The sequence below is a fragment of the Macrobrachium nipponense genome, chromosome 11, assembly GCF_015104395.2.
Source record: "Macrobrachium nipponense isolate FS-2020 chromosome 11, ASM1510439v2, whole genome shotgun sequence".
NCBI classification, from domain to species: Eukaryota; Metazoa; Arthropoda; class Malacostraca; order Decapoda; family Palaemonidae; genus Macrobrachium; species Macrobrachium nipponense.
The window spans coordinates 13,288,958-13,302,144 of NC_061087.1; the positions used below are offsets into that span (position 1 = coordinate 13,288,958).

At 35.2% G+C, this 13,187-nt stretch overlaps 1 protein-coding gene across 3 annotated transcripts in view; it reads left to right on the forward strand.

Annotated features, from left to right (window-relative positions):
* LOC135225235 (spastin-like) overlaps positions 1-13,187 on the forward strand; it is a 185,531-nt gene that overhangs the window by 125,903 nt on the left and 46,441 nt on the right. The window contains exon 2 of one of the 3 annotated variants that reach the window (XM_064264728.1): positions 8,187-8,264. The exons of the other annotated variants lie outside the window; for them this stretch is intronic. The gene's annotated coding sequence lies outside the window, so the exon portion shown is untranslated. The remainder of the gene's footprint in view (positions 1-8,186; positions 8,265-13,187) is intronic. 3 annotated transcript variants of the gene reach the window in all.

Below are 13,187 nucleotides of genomic sequence, written 5' to 3' on the forward strand. Positions count from 1 at the left end.
TATATATATATATATATATATATATATATATATGTGTGTGTGTGTGTGTGTGTGTGTGTGTGTATGTATGTATGTATGTATGTATATGTATGTATGTATATTTATATGGATGTATGTATGTATGTAACCTGCATACTTCGCTTTATATTTTAAATCTTTCAAAACCAAATTGTTTTTTTATATAGGAATCCGTCTTGATGTATATCTGATCTTTTTAATTTGCAGTATCACGATAATAATCGGAGATTTTTGCACTTTCCAGCCCGATCCCATATTTTATTTGTAGATATTACTCCACATCTAAACTGAAGTGTTTTAATTAATGATGAAAAGTGGACCGTCCGTTACTGTACCTGTATACACTTTTTTATGTTCATTACTTTCTGCATTTTTAATGTTAACAAATTTGATGTTTCGCCATCGGTCACTTTAAATGAAGCACGCTAACCTTTGCTGTGCAATTTCCGTTGCTTCAGTGAGTTGTACTTAGGCTGTAAGCGTTTACAAACGCAAGTGATAAAATAAAATTTTAGTACGTGTGTTTCACCTGCACAGGTTATTTGTAAATATTTGCACTGAATATTAATCCTCTTTGGCCAAGAGAAAAAATAATAGTAGGTTCCAATTACAACTTAATGCTTAGGTAATGAGATAACTGCTCATTAAGGAGAGAGAGACCTTACCTTACCTTACAGACCTTACAGTTCGTTCGGGTTGCCCCAGGTCCCTCAGAGTGAGGCACATCTAATGTCTACCAGAGAGTTGCTAGTACATCTTCCGGTATATTTTGCATCTTCCAATCTTGGATGGTCTGGGATGCAGTTTAGATATTTGTCGAGCTTATTCTTAAACACATCTACGCTCACTCCTGATATATTCCTTAGATGAGCTGGCAACGCATTGAATAGACGCTGCATTATCGATGCTGGTGCGTAGTGGATTAATGTCCTGTGTGCTTTCCTTATTTTTCCTGGTATAGTTTTGGGCACTGCTAATCTACCTCTGCTTGCTCTTTCTGATATTTTTAGTTCCATGATGTTTTCTGTTATTCCTTCTATCTGTTTCCATGCCTGAATTATCATGTAGGGTTCTCTTCTCCTTTCTAGACTATATAATTTTAAGGATTGTAGTCTTTCCCAGTAGTCAAGGTCCTTAACTTCTTCTATTCTAGCTGTAAAGGACCTATTTGTGCAATATCCTTTTGATAGTGTGGGTACCATATCATATTGCAATATTCAAGTGGACTACGAACATATGTGCCGTAACAACATTCCCATTTTTGCTTTACATTTTGCCAAAAGAATTGCTATTTGATCATTGCATAACATGTTCCTATTCATCATCACACCAAGGTCTTTAACTGCTTCCTTATTTGTGATTGTCTCATTATTAGGTCCCCTATATGCATATAGCTTTCCTTCTCTGTCTCCATAATTTATTGATTCAAATTTATCAGAGTTAAATACCATCCTATTTACCTCTGCCCAATCATATACTTTGTTAAGGTCTCTTAGTAGAGCGTTCCTATCTTCATCACAAGTAATTTCTCTACTTATTCTTGTGTCATCAGCGAAACTACTCACTACCGAATCCTTAACATTACTGTCTATGTCTTCAATCATAATAGCAAACAGTATTGCAGCTAACACCGTACCTTGTGGCACACCAGATATTACCTTGGTTTCATCCGATTTCTCATAGTTTGCAATAACTATCTGTTTTCTGTTGTGTAAAAATTCTTTTAACCATCTTCCTACTTTATCCACGATATTGTGTTTTCTAATTTTCTTCGCTAATATATTATGGTCTACTTTGTCAAAAGCTTTTGCAAAGTCTAGATAAACCACATCTGTTTCATTTCCGCTTTTCATATTTTTGAATATGTTCTCTTTGTGGACTAACAGTTGGGTTTGTGTACTTTTTCCGGGTACGAAACCGTGTTGTCCTATATTAAATAAATTATTTTTTATTAAATGTTTCATAATATTTTTCTTCATTACCCTTTCATACACTTTCATAATATGTGATGTTAGACTCACAGGCCAATAATTACTTGCCTCTAGTCTTGATCCACTTTTGAAAGTAGGGGTGATATATGCTAATTTGTACTCATCATAAATCTTGCCTGTATCTACACTTTGTCTTAATAATATTGCAAATGGCTTTGCGATAGAATGAACTACTTTCTTTAACAAAATAGCAGGAACTCCATCAGGCCCTGCAGCAGCTCCATTTTTAATTTCATTAATTGCCTGCACAATATCAGCTTCATTAATTTCTATGTCAGCTAAAAATTCACTATTTTCGTCCCTTACTTCTATATCATTATCTTCATTATCTATTCTAGGGGTGAATTCTCTCTTATATCGTTCTGCCAGTATGTTGCAAATTTCCTTTTTTTCATTCTTTAATCTCCCTTCAATTCTTAGAGGGCCTATTTCTATTCTTCTTTTATTCATCTTTTTCGCATATGAGTATAATAGTTTGTGGTTTTGCTTGATATTTATTAGGGTTTTTTCTTCCAAGTCCCGTTTTTCATTTTCTTTTGATTGTATAATCTTTTGTTCTGCATTTTCTATCTTACTTTTTAGTTCTATAACTTTCCATGCATTTTTTTCTTTTGCTTTTGTAAGACCTTTTTTCCACTTTCTGATTTTCTGGAACAAGATCCTTCTGCCCCTTGGTATGCATGACTGATGTTTACTTTTCTTCTTTGGTATATATTTATCCACTCTTTTCTCTAATATATTTTTTATATAATATCTCCGTATTTACCCTTACTTCCATCACTTACGAAAATGTTATCCCAATCTTTGTTTAATTCTTCATTTGTTTCTGACCATTTTATATTTTTACTGTAGAAGTTGTATTTTCCATATCCTTCCCACTTTTTCATTTCTTGCTTATCTCTGTTTTCACTTGCTTTGGAATGAACTGTTAATTCTATGACATTATGGTCTGAAATACTCGCATTATAAACTATTATTTCTTTAACATAATTCATCTCGTTCACAAATACTAGGTCTAAAGTATTTTCCTTTCTTGTTGGCAGGTGATTTATTTGTTGAATGTTGTATTCTAGTAGCATATCTAATAGCTTTTCGAATTGCCTCTTATCTTCTGCACTACTATTACTCTCTTTTTTATATGTATAAGTACAACCACAATCTCCTATTCGTTCTTTCCATTCTACGAAAGGAAAGTTGAAGTCTCCAGATAGGAGAATAGTCCAGTCCTTGTGATTTCTACATATATCATCCAATTTTTCAATTATTAAGTCAAACTCTTTAGTATTAGGAGATCTATATATTACTATGTTCATTAATTTTTCAGATTCAAATTCTGCCGCTATTAGTTCACATTCCGAGTTACTATATTTCTCATATATTTTTTCCTTGTTTTTGTCTTTCCCATATATTGCGGTTCCCCCTTGATTCCTATTTTTTCTATCTGATCTATAAGTTTGGAACCCTTTTATTTGATCATCATTCCCAGTCTCTTGGGAATACCAGGTTTCACTTATATTCATTATATCTATTTTCTTTTCAATTTGGGTTAGTTCTTCTAAGTACTCTATTTTTCTTTTTGAGTTACTCGTAACTAAACCCTGCGCATTCATCACTATGATGGTTTGCGTGTTTTCTCCTTCATTTAATATTGCTAGTAATAAGGATTTTCCCATGTCTCTTTCCTGTTCTGGTATGTTGTTCTTTTTTTCATTTCCAGAAATTCTGACATTAAAAAATCCAACTTTTCCATAACATTTGATCTTCCTTCATCATAATTATTCATTTTGTGTCTGAATCTGCAATTTTCTCCGTTTCTGCAATATCCTCTTGCATAATAAATACAGTTATCTCTTGAGTAGAATTTTGGAGCTGATGCTTTGAGAGAGAGAGAGAGAGAGAGAGAGAGAGAGAGAGAGAGAATAATAGTAGGTTCCAATTACAACTTAATGCTAAGGTAATGAGATAACCGCTCACTAAGAGAGAGAGAGAGAGAGAGAGAGAGAGAGAGAGAGAGAGAGAGAGAGAAGAGAGAGAGAGAGAGACTATAGTGGTCATGTTTGCCCATAGTATGCAGCAATTAAAGGTCCTTGGAATGCAATTACAAGGTAGTACTGCAAGGTGGACTCGAAGTCGGTCTTATTTGTATGTTAATGAATCCTGAGAAATGTGTAAATGCGCAAAGAAAAGAATTGGTTAGCGCATGATACAGTACTTTTTAGGAAAGCTCACTCGTCTTATTGAGAAGGTAAATGTTATTTGTTACAGTGTCATAATATTCATGAACTGAAGTATTTGTTACCCATGCTCAGAAAGTCAAGGTATTTAAGTTATATGATTTTTCAAGTGTTATTGATGCCTAGAATGAGGTCATTTGCAGTGTATTTTGCTCTGCTTTTGTCAGACTTCTTGTGATGGGTTTTATGCATAATTGTAAACTTATCGAAGTTTTGATACTCGCATGGCTTCTCTTCCGAAATACTGTATTTTTTATGCGCCCAGGTCTTTGTATTGAATGTGTACATTGGGTGTTTTGATATGTTCGTCAAAGTGATGTAAAATTTCATATATATTAACTAATTGCAATAATAATGTTGACAAAGGTAACCTGATTTTATCGTTTATAAAAGTAATCAACAATGTATAATGTATAGTGTGGTTTATTGAAATTAATCGAATGTAATTATTTAAAGATATTGCATATTGAGTTGATGTAAGGAGTAAGAATAATTATTCTTAATTATCATCCTATGTCTTCGCCGGTTGTTGCTACTATTTCTGTATATAGGTCAGGGCCTGTCTTACCTGGATGGGATAATTGAAGGCCTGTGAGGCGCAATTTTATGATTCGGGGGAATTATTTTTAGATTTGTCAGGGACAAGTTTTGCTTGGAAATTTCAGGTGTTCCGAAATGTAAGACCATACTGAGTGACTTCTTATATTTAGAGAAGTGGTTGGCCAAGCCCAAAGAGTCAGTATTTCGTGTAAAATTCTAGCAATTTAATTAATTATATACCCCAAGCCGTTTGTATATCAGCCTTGTGGCATAATTCTTGAGGTTTGTTGGCATTTAAATTGATATTGATTCTGTGTTTAAAGTGGCTCATCGGATGGTGGTGAAAAGGTAAAGGTTCTCTCTCTCTCTCTCTCTCTCTCTCTCTCTCTCTCTCTCTCTCTCTCTCTCTCTCTCTCTCTCTCTCTCTCAGGTCACTAATTCACTATTCCCAAATTTCTGAGCTCCTGAGGGATTCACTTGGTTAGTTCCAGTTGTGCCTGTTCGCTAGAGTTTATCTCATATTCACCATTGAGTTTCAAAGTCTTGACTAGAGAACTGAAAATTAGAAACTTGTGGGTTGTGTGGTTACTGGTTTAATGGTGAACTCGTTTGAATAGATGTATGTGCTGATTATATATATATATATATATATATATATATATATATATATATATATATACACATACACACACTCACACACATATGCACCCTGGGACAGTTCGAAGAGTTGTTTCTGAGGGTCGCTTTTATTTACGTCAAACGGTAAAGTAATTAACCTATGGAAAATAGACTCATTAGGAAGGAAAAACTTATACATGATAACATTAGGTTTACTGTGGAAAAAGAAGTGAACAATCAATTACCTTTTTTAGACGTTCTTGTTACCTGAAATGATGATTCTTTTAATACTCTGTCCTTAGGAAAAAGACGTTTGCTGGCTTAGGATGCAACTACTACAGCTCTTGTTTTTTACAATTTTAAACTTAATTCTTTATTTACTCTCCTCCACAGGGCTTTTTTCATTACATCGAACTAGTATTCTTTTCACCAAGAAATTAATTTTCTCTCTGAATATTTTATGAATAACTGCTTCCCGCGTAGCTTATTTTTTTAAACAACTCCGCATATTTCTTAACAAACAATTTACTGATGTCATGAAACCTCCAACAGTACCCAAGTTAAACGTTTACGCCAAATTTCCCTTTTTACACGATGATTCTTTTAGAAAACTTTTTTTTTTTTTTTTTTTTTTTTTTTTTTTTTTTTTTTTTTTTTTTACAAATTATCAATAATGACTATGGTGCGATCAATTTAAAATTAATTCCCAAAAATCCGTTAACAATTGGTTCTTTTTTTAACCATAAGGATCGGTTAAGCCCTTTTTTGTCCTTTAACGTGTTGTATAAGTATACTTGCCCTAAGTGGTAACCCAGGGACATATGTCGGATCCACGAGGAGGTTACTAAGGGTCCGAATCGACTCCCGTCGGGGAATTAGGTTTCGTATTGGTTGTAGGCTCTCCAACCCAGAACATTCTAATATCAGAGCTCATTCCAAAATCTGTAACACTTACATCGAAAGAAGTGATTTTAGTATAATAGGCCAAACAGCTAATCCTCACGAATTGCCTATACTTGAGTCATTGTTTATTAAACAACTAGTCCCACAGTTAAATACCCAAACCTCCTCTACTCAACTTTACCTAAGTTAACTTTCTTTGTAAGCATTCTGTCTTTTGTTCTCTCCACATAAGGTTGGTCAGCGGCCTTTGGTTCTTTTGTGTGTGTGTGTGTTTTTTTTAAGCTATAATGTATTGAATTTTAATTTTCCTATGAAATTTTAAGTTTTTACACTTAACTTTTTTTTAGTAATTTATTCAACTTTTTTTGGTAATTTATTCATTATTCAACAGATCCCTGATGATGTAATAAAGAACTTATTACGAAATGTCGGAAATAAATAAATATGTTGGAATTAATTGGTTTCCCTGGTCCACCCTCCCACTGATGTGTCTTGCTGGCGTCGCGTCGCCTAGCCCTGCTTTTGATATATATATATATATATATATATATATATATATATATATATATATATATATATATATATATATATTATATAACATTATTGAGATAGAGAGAGAGAGAGAGAGAGAGAGAGAGAATGTGTGTGCTGACATACTTACAGTCGAATGGTTTACGCAGTATCATTTCTCCATGAGCAGATGACATTAAATAGCTCTTTAAAAGTCACCTATGAATTGAAGTTCGTGTTGCTCCTTTTAATGTCTTTCCTGACCATTGAGACGCAAGCGTTTCATAGCGAGTAAAAACAAAAAGTCCATCGTGACCATTACAAGAATCTTTTATCAGAATAATGAAAGCAAGCCAAAGATAAACGATCAGACCGTGTGTTAATGCCTTCTGCATTTCCCCGGATGTCACCGATTATTCTTAATATTTTTTCAGGCGCTATCGCTTGGAAGGGACATCCTCTTTATTTCATGGAAACTCGCTCTTATGCTGCGGGGCCATAAGGTCGTAGAATCATTAAAAGGTTTGTTCTTAACTGCTGGATAATGGGGTGAGGAATGGCGTGTAGAAATATTTTCGGTGAATTTCCTGTTTAGGAACTCACTTTTCATCGTTCCCACCATTTCATTACGTCTTTGGTGTGTATGAAAACGTTGAATTACGAGAGAGAGAGAGAGAGAGAGAGAGAGAGAGAGAGAGAGAGAGAGAGAGAGAGAGGCAGGGTTAGGTATGGCTCACAAAAATTACTGCGAACAGTTAGGATTTATTTCATTAATGATGGATTTAGCCGGCCAGCCTACATAGAAGGGATCCTATTGAACGAACTGTCTTTAATTAAATGAATGTGAATAAGTATTCAGGTATCAATCGAAAGTGTCTTATCTAACGTATGTATAGTTAAGGCTGTCTTTTTCTCAAGTTTCTATTGATTTGAGTTAATTTTAATCTTGTTTCCTTATCAGTCAGCTTGGAGTCCACAATTTTGGGTTTTTGTTCATTTAATGTGAATTTTGTATTAATGCTTTTTCGCGTTTCGTACTCAATTTGAAGCTCGTGAGTACGTTTTTGGCATGATCCTTATTTTTGCAATTATTAATTCGTTTAAAGTATTTTTCAATTTTTTTATGGGGTGAACATTTTTTCTATATAAAATCAAATTTTTTTAAAATTATTTTTCACGTAAAATTGAAAGATTATAGACCAGTAGGTCTATCCTTTTTAATTAATACAGATCTTGTATTCACACACAAGTACGTCAGTTTAATTTTATTGCGATACTATTCTCATTTCAAAAATATTTATTCCATAGGTGGATTTATTTTTTCACCAATAGCCATATTTTCTTTTTTTCAACAATTCCTTTATTTTTTCAGGTATGATGCTGGTGATCTCGGGGCACCTTTTGTAAGCTACGAGGAAATGGTGGTCGACGGGTGCTTGACGAAACTTGGGTATGGATTACTGTTGAATTTTCTTGGAAGGGCCCTATGGAAGTTTTTTCACCTATCAAAAACACAGCGTTCATTAGGATTTTTCTTCTCGACCTTTGGCACACAAACAATTCCTTTATAATGAACAGTTCCTCGCTGGACGAGTGGTTTTCGTGCTCGGCTGCCAATCCGGTGGTCCGAAGTTCGATTCCCGGCTCTGCCAACACGGAATCAGAGAAATTTATTTCTGGTGATAGAAATACATTTCTCGATATAGTGTGGTTCGGATCCCACAATAAGCTGTAGGTCCCGTTGCTAGGTGACCAATTGGTTCCTAGCCACGTAAAAATATCTAATCCTTCCGGCCAGCCCTAGGAGAGCTGTTCATCAGCTCAGTGGTCTGGTAAAACCAAGATATACTTAACTTTTAAATTTATAATGAACGGTTTAATATGCGTTCTGCTCATAAGGACAATATGGGGACTAGGAGCGACCCAATTAATTTTGTACAGCTCCGCTAATGCGTGGTCAGTATGATTTTTTACAAATGAAACATAGATTTGTTCACATATTAAATTTACGAAATTTTTTGCTTGAATTTTGGAACAGGTTCTGAATTCCGATGTCGATGCAGCAACCATTTATGAAAGCTTTATTCGATTCAGAAATATAATGAGTTTTTCAGTTGATTATCGTCCATTGTGAAATTAAATGAAATTGTGGTGAAGTTTTATATGCGTTTCATACTATGCTGTGGGACTATAGGGTTTGAGAACCCACGAAAAGTAAAGGTAAAAAAAAAAAATAGTTTTGAATGTCAGGTGAAAGTAAAATCATTAACAAAAAGGCTCTTGATGGAAAAGCTGGGGAATGTTTGCTGAAATTAAAGTTTCAAGTAACACTTGACTAAGGAGAAAGAATTTGTTTTAATTGAAAATCAAAATCAGTGCGTGTAATTGAGTAATTGCGGGATTTGCTAATGCATTTATATTGAATTATTTAGAGTGCCTCGCAGTATTTTCCAACTTTTTCATTGTTATTTATATTGACGCTCCAAACTTACTCCGATTGCTTTGGTGGGTGATGTAAATGTAGATGTAGCTTTTATTATTTGAAAAAGATGGAAAAGTATCTAATAAACGTAAACATATTGATTATGGTTCTTATAAAGACAAGTGTTACATTGTGCACTAAATCTCAATTTTCAAGTTTGAAGTCAATTCCAAAACAAATCTCATATTCGAGTGACAAAAAGCTTTTAGGTGAAGACCACAACCTACAGTTTCCTCTGGATAATTATCTGTATGCACAGAGGGATGCGCGCTTTCAGTGTAGTGTTTGTAGTTAATACTATTCATGAATTGCCGGATTGTGTTATTTGTAACATTGGATGTTGAAGAATGCATGCGACCGAGATATTCTCCGTTGCGCCAACAGAATTGGAAATTAGTATTAATAAAAAAAATATCTTTATTTCCAAGCTACTGAAATATCGATCTTCCCCTTGTTTTCTGCTGCGTAAATCAGTCAGTTGTGTCTTTGAATCCTTTACAGTGTGTTCATTCTGGAGACAGGATTTTTTTTTTTTTTTTTCACGTATGAAGAATTCCCATAAGCGTTATTCCTGTAACGCGTTGAATCTCGTTAATTGTATCATTGGGTGAATCTCTCTCTCTCTCTCTCTCTCTCTCTCTCTCTCTCTCTCTCTCTCTCTCTCTCTCTTGTTATGAAAAATTTATGATACAGTTCACTATTTCTCTGGGGTTTAGTTTGGGATATTTCTGCTTACCTACCAAACGTACTATTACAATCCAATTTTTTCTTAATTTTTGTTTCTTTAATTTAGATGACGTTTAAATTATAATGTTTTTCCGTTTATTTTGAAAATAAAAAAGGCAATAATAGTGGTAAAAGTGTACAAATAAGCCGTTCCCTCAGAAATAGGATTAAATATGCCGTTCCCTCAGAAATAGGTATAAATATGCCGTTCCCTCAGAAATGGGATTGACTTTGAAGAAAAAACAACTCTTGCGTTATCTTTCATCAACTTTGCGCCCCCAAAGAGAGGCCTCATCAGTAATGTAAGAATGATAATTTTGGATGTTAGCAGGCTTTGCATGTTCTGGTTGGTGCCATCTAGTCCGCATATGACGTCAGTGACCTTGATGCCCGATCAATTTTTATTTTGACGTCAGGGAAGGTCACTGAACTTGACTCATGCTGTTTTGTAATGGAAGCATTGATCTTTAGAAAGCCAGAAGGAACTATATTAGGAACATTGTAACCGCATGATGTGTCCCTGCACTGGCGCCAAAAAAAATAAATAAATAAATAAAATAAATAAAACGCTTAGCACATGTTAAATATTATTTTTTTCCTGACAGTGATGATAGATATTGGCGTTTCTTGGTAATTCTAGCTCAAGTATGAATATTACAGCAGTCTAAAATCGACGTGAACTCCGAGTAACAGCTTTGAACATAATTCAACAAAAAAAATTCTCCATAGCTTCCGCTACAAAGAATTATAATTCCTAGACTTACTAATGGTCCTGTGACGCATTTTAGTAGCTTTGCAGAACTTTTTAACTCTACCATAGTGCTTCGTTGGATGGCCATGGTTAAGGCTTATTTGAATATTGACATTATCTATGTATCGTGCTTCACTGATAATATTGTGATTAAATCGGTGATATTGCACAGGTTGTAATCTCACACGCATGAAGTTTGATTGGTTTATTGTCGTCATTAATTTTTTTTTACATTCCCTGTCTCATGTTTGAAAATTATTTTTAATTCTGTTTTCCGTATTTGACTATTCATGAAGATGCCATGATGGTTTTCTTAAAGAGATCCGCTAACCTAAAACCATGGGCATGGGGCTACAAGCCTCACCTCAAAAATTGATGCCAACAACTTGCAACGTAACAAGTTTGTTTTAAAAGTAGCTTGGGATCAGAGTCGATCGCAAGAAACCAATAGAATGAATGTTAAACAGTTGTTATTGCACTTGCTTGCACAGGCGCTTGCTCATAACAGACAGTCCGTAAATGACGTTGAATATATATTTTTTCCATGGAACTCATTTCAGTAAAGAAGTAAACCGTGAGGCGAGAAATATACACAGAATTACCATTTCCTGACCTTGCAGTAGAACTTGCATGCAGTGGACTGGCAATGGCACCAAGTGGAGCCAGACTCCGAGCCTTGTGTTTAGGCAGCGGGCGACGTCGTTGTCATCGCCAAGCGAGCCGGTTTTGTTGCCAAACCTTTTGAGAAGCACCCTGAATGTCGTGATATTTTGCTTTGGGGTGAACGAACTTCGATTGGCCCCTCCAGGAGTGCACCAGCTCTCACGAAGTTGCAAACGTGGCACCATGGAACATTTTCTCTCTCTCTCTCTCTCTCTCTCTCTCCTCTCTCTCTCTCTCTCTCTCTCTCTCTCTTCCATGTCATTGATTTAGCTTTCTAACTACAAGCGGATTGTGAACAGTATGCTTTTTGGAGGATCAATATGTTTGCGGATATTTTTTTAGGGCTTTGTTATCTTTACGTATTTTATAAGGGATTTTAAGATTTAGCAAATTTCTTAAAGAACAACCTGCGTCAATAGTTGCTATTAAAAGTTTGAGAGAGATAGAGTAAAAAAAAAGTCTAGTTTCAACCGTGACAATCGTTACGAAGAAGCGGAGAAGCTTTTAACCAGTAAGTGTCTTGTCTCGTTTGTGGACATTTATTCTAACGTTATCGGTGCATTGGCCGCAGGCACTCTCAGATATGGGCGTTGACTCTGCTCGAACGTTTTTACGTACCTCCATATCTCCTCTACTACCTTCTTTAGAATTTCATCTCTCCGGGTATCCTTCGCGTAAATCCTGGTTTTATGGATGTTATGGAAGTGGGGACAGCATAGTTCGGTAATAGTTTTACAAAGTTTCCTTAGTTCGTTGGAATAGATTTTTAGCCACTACTGGATTCGTAGTTCCTTTCTTGTTCGCCTGTTATCGAGGGTAAAGATGGGCTCATTTAGCGAAGCAGATCTTAAGGTAGATTGGTAAGTCACTTTATATATATCTCCCTCTCTCATTTATGTAAGTCTTAGATACTCTGTATATAAGTATTTCTTAGATTTTATTTTCAGTCACTTTTAATTTTCCGATTCTATCTTGGGCGTGCTTTAAATCTGCCGAATTTACAACGTAGGGAAGGCATCTTCCAAGTATCTGAAGCTAAATGTTATGGCTTGATATTTTAAAAGTAATCTGAGTTAGTAATAAAATACCCTTGAGTGTTAAGATAAAATTTCGGCAGTATTTGAGATTACATTTCAGAAAAAGTATCGTTCTCATATCCCGCTTAGAGGGGTAGTGCCGTCAGTGCACCTCATGCTGTGTACTGTAGGCATTACTGTAGGTTCTTTTCAGAGTGCCTTCGGCCCCCAGCTGCAACCCCTTTCATTCCTTTTGCTGTACTACCGTTCATACTCTTTTCTTCAGTTAACTTTCCACCCTCTCCAAACAATTGATTCATAGTGCAAATGCGAGGCTTTCCTCCCTTTTACACCCTTCAAAATTATTTACTGTCAATTTCCGTTTCAGCGCTGATTTACCTCATAGGTCCCAGAGCTTGGTTTTTGGTCTAAATTATATATTTGTTATTCTATTTTATTTTCATTATGACTTTCAATAGTTCACCTTGGTCCAAGTATGAGGGCCTTTCCTTAAATACTCTGTATTCATCCAACCGTCCAAGTATGATTTGGATGGAAGCTGGTAGCAATTAACATTCCAGAAATGATTAATCTATCTCAGTAGTGTCCAAATATGTCAGGGTTATATTAGCCACCGCAGGATATCACTCTGATTGCTGCCTAATCCAATTAAGCTATTGTAATAGCTTCTGTATAAGTCTAGATAATCGATTAGACGCGGTATCGTTCACACGC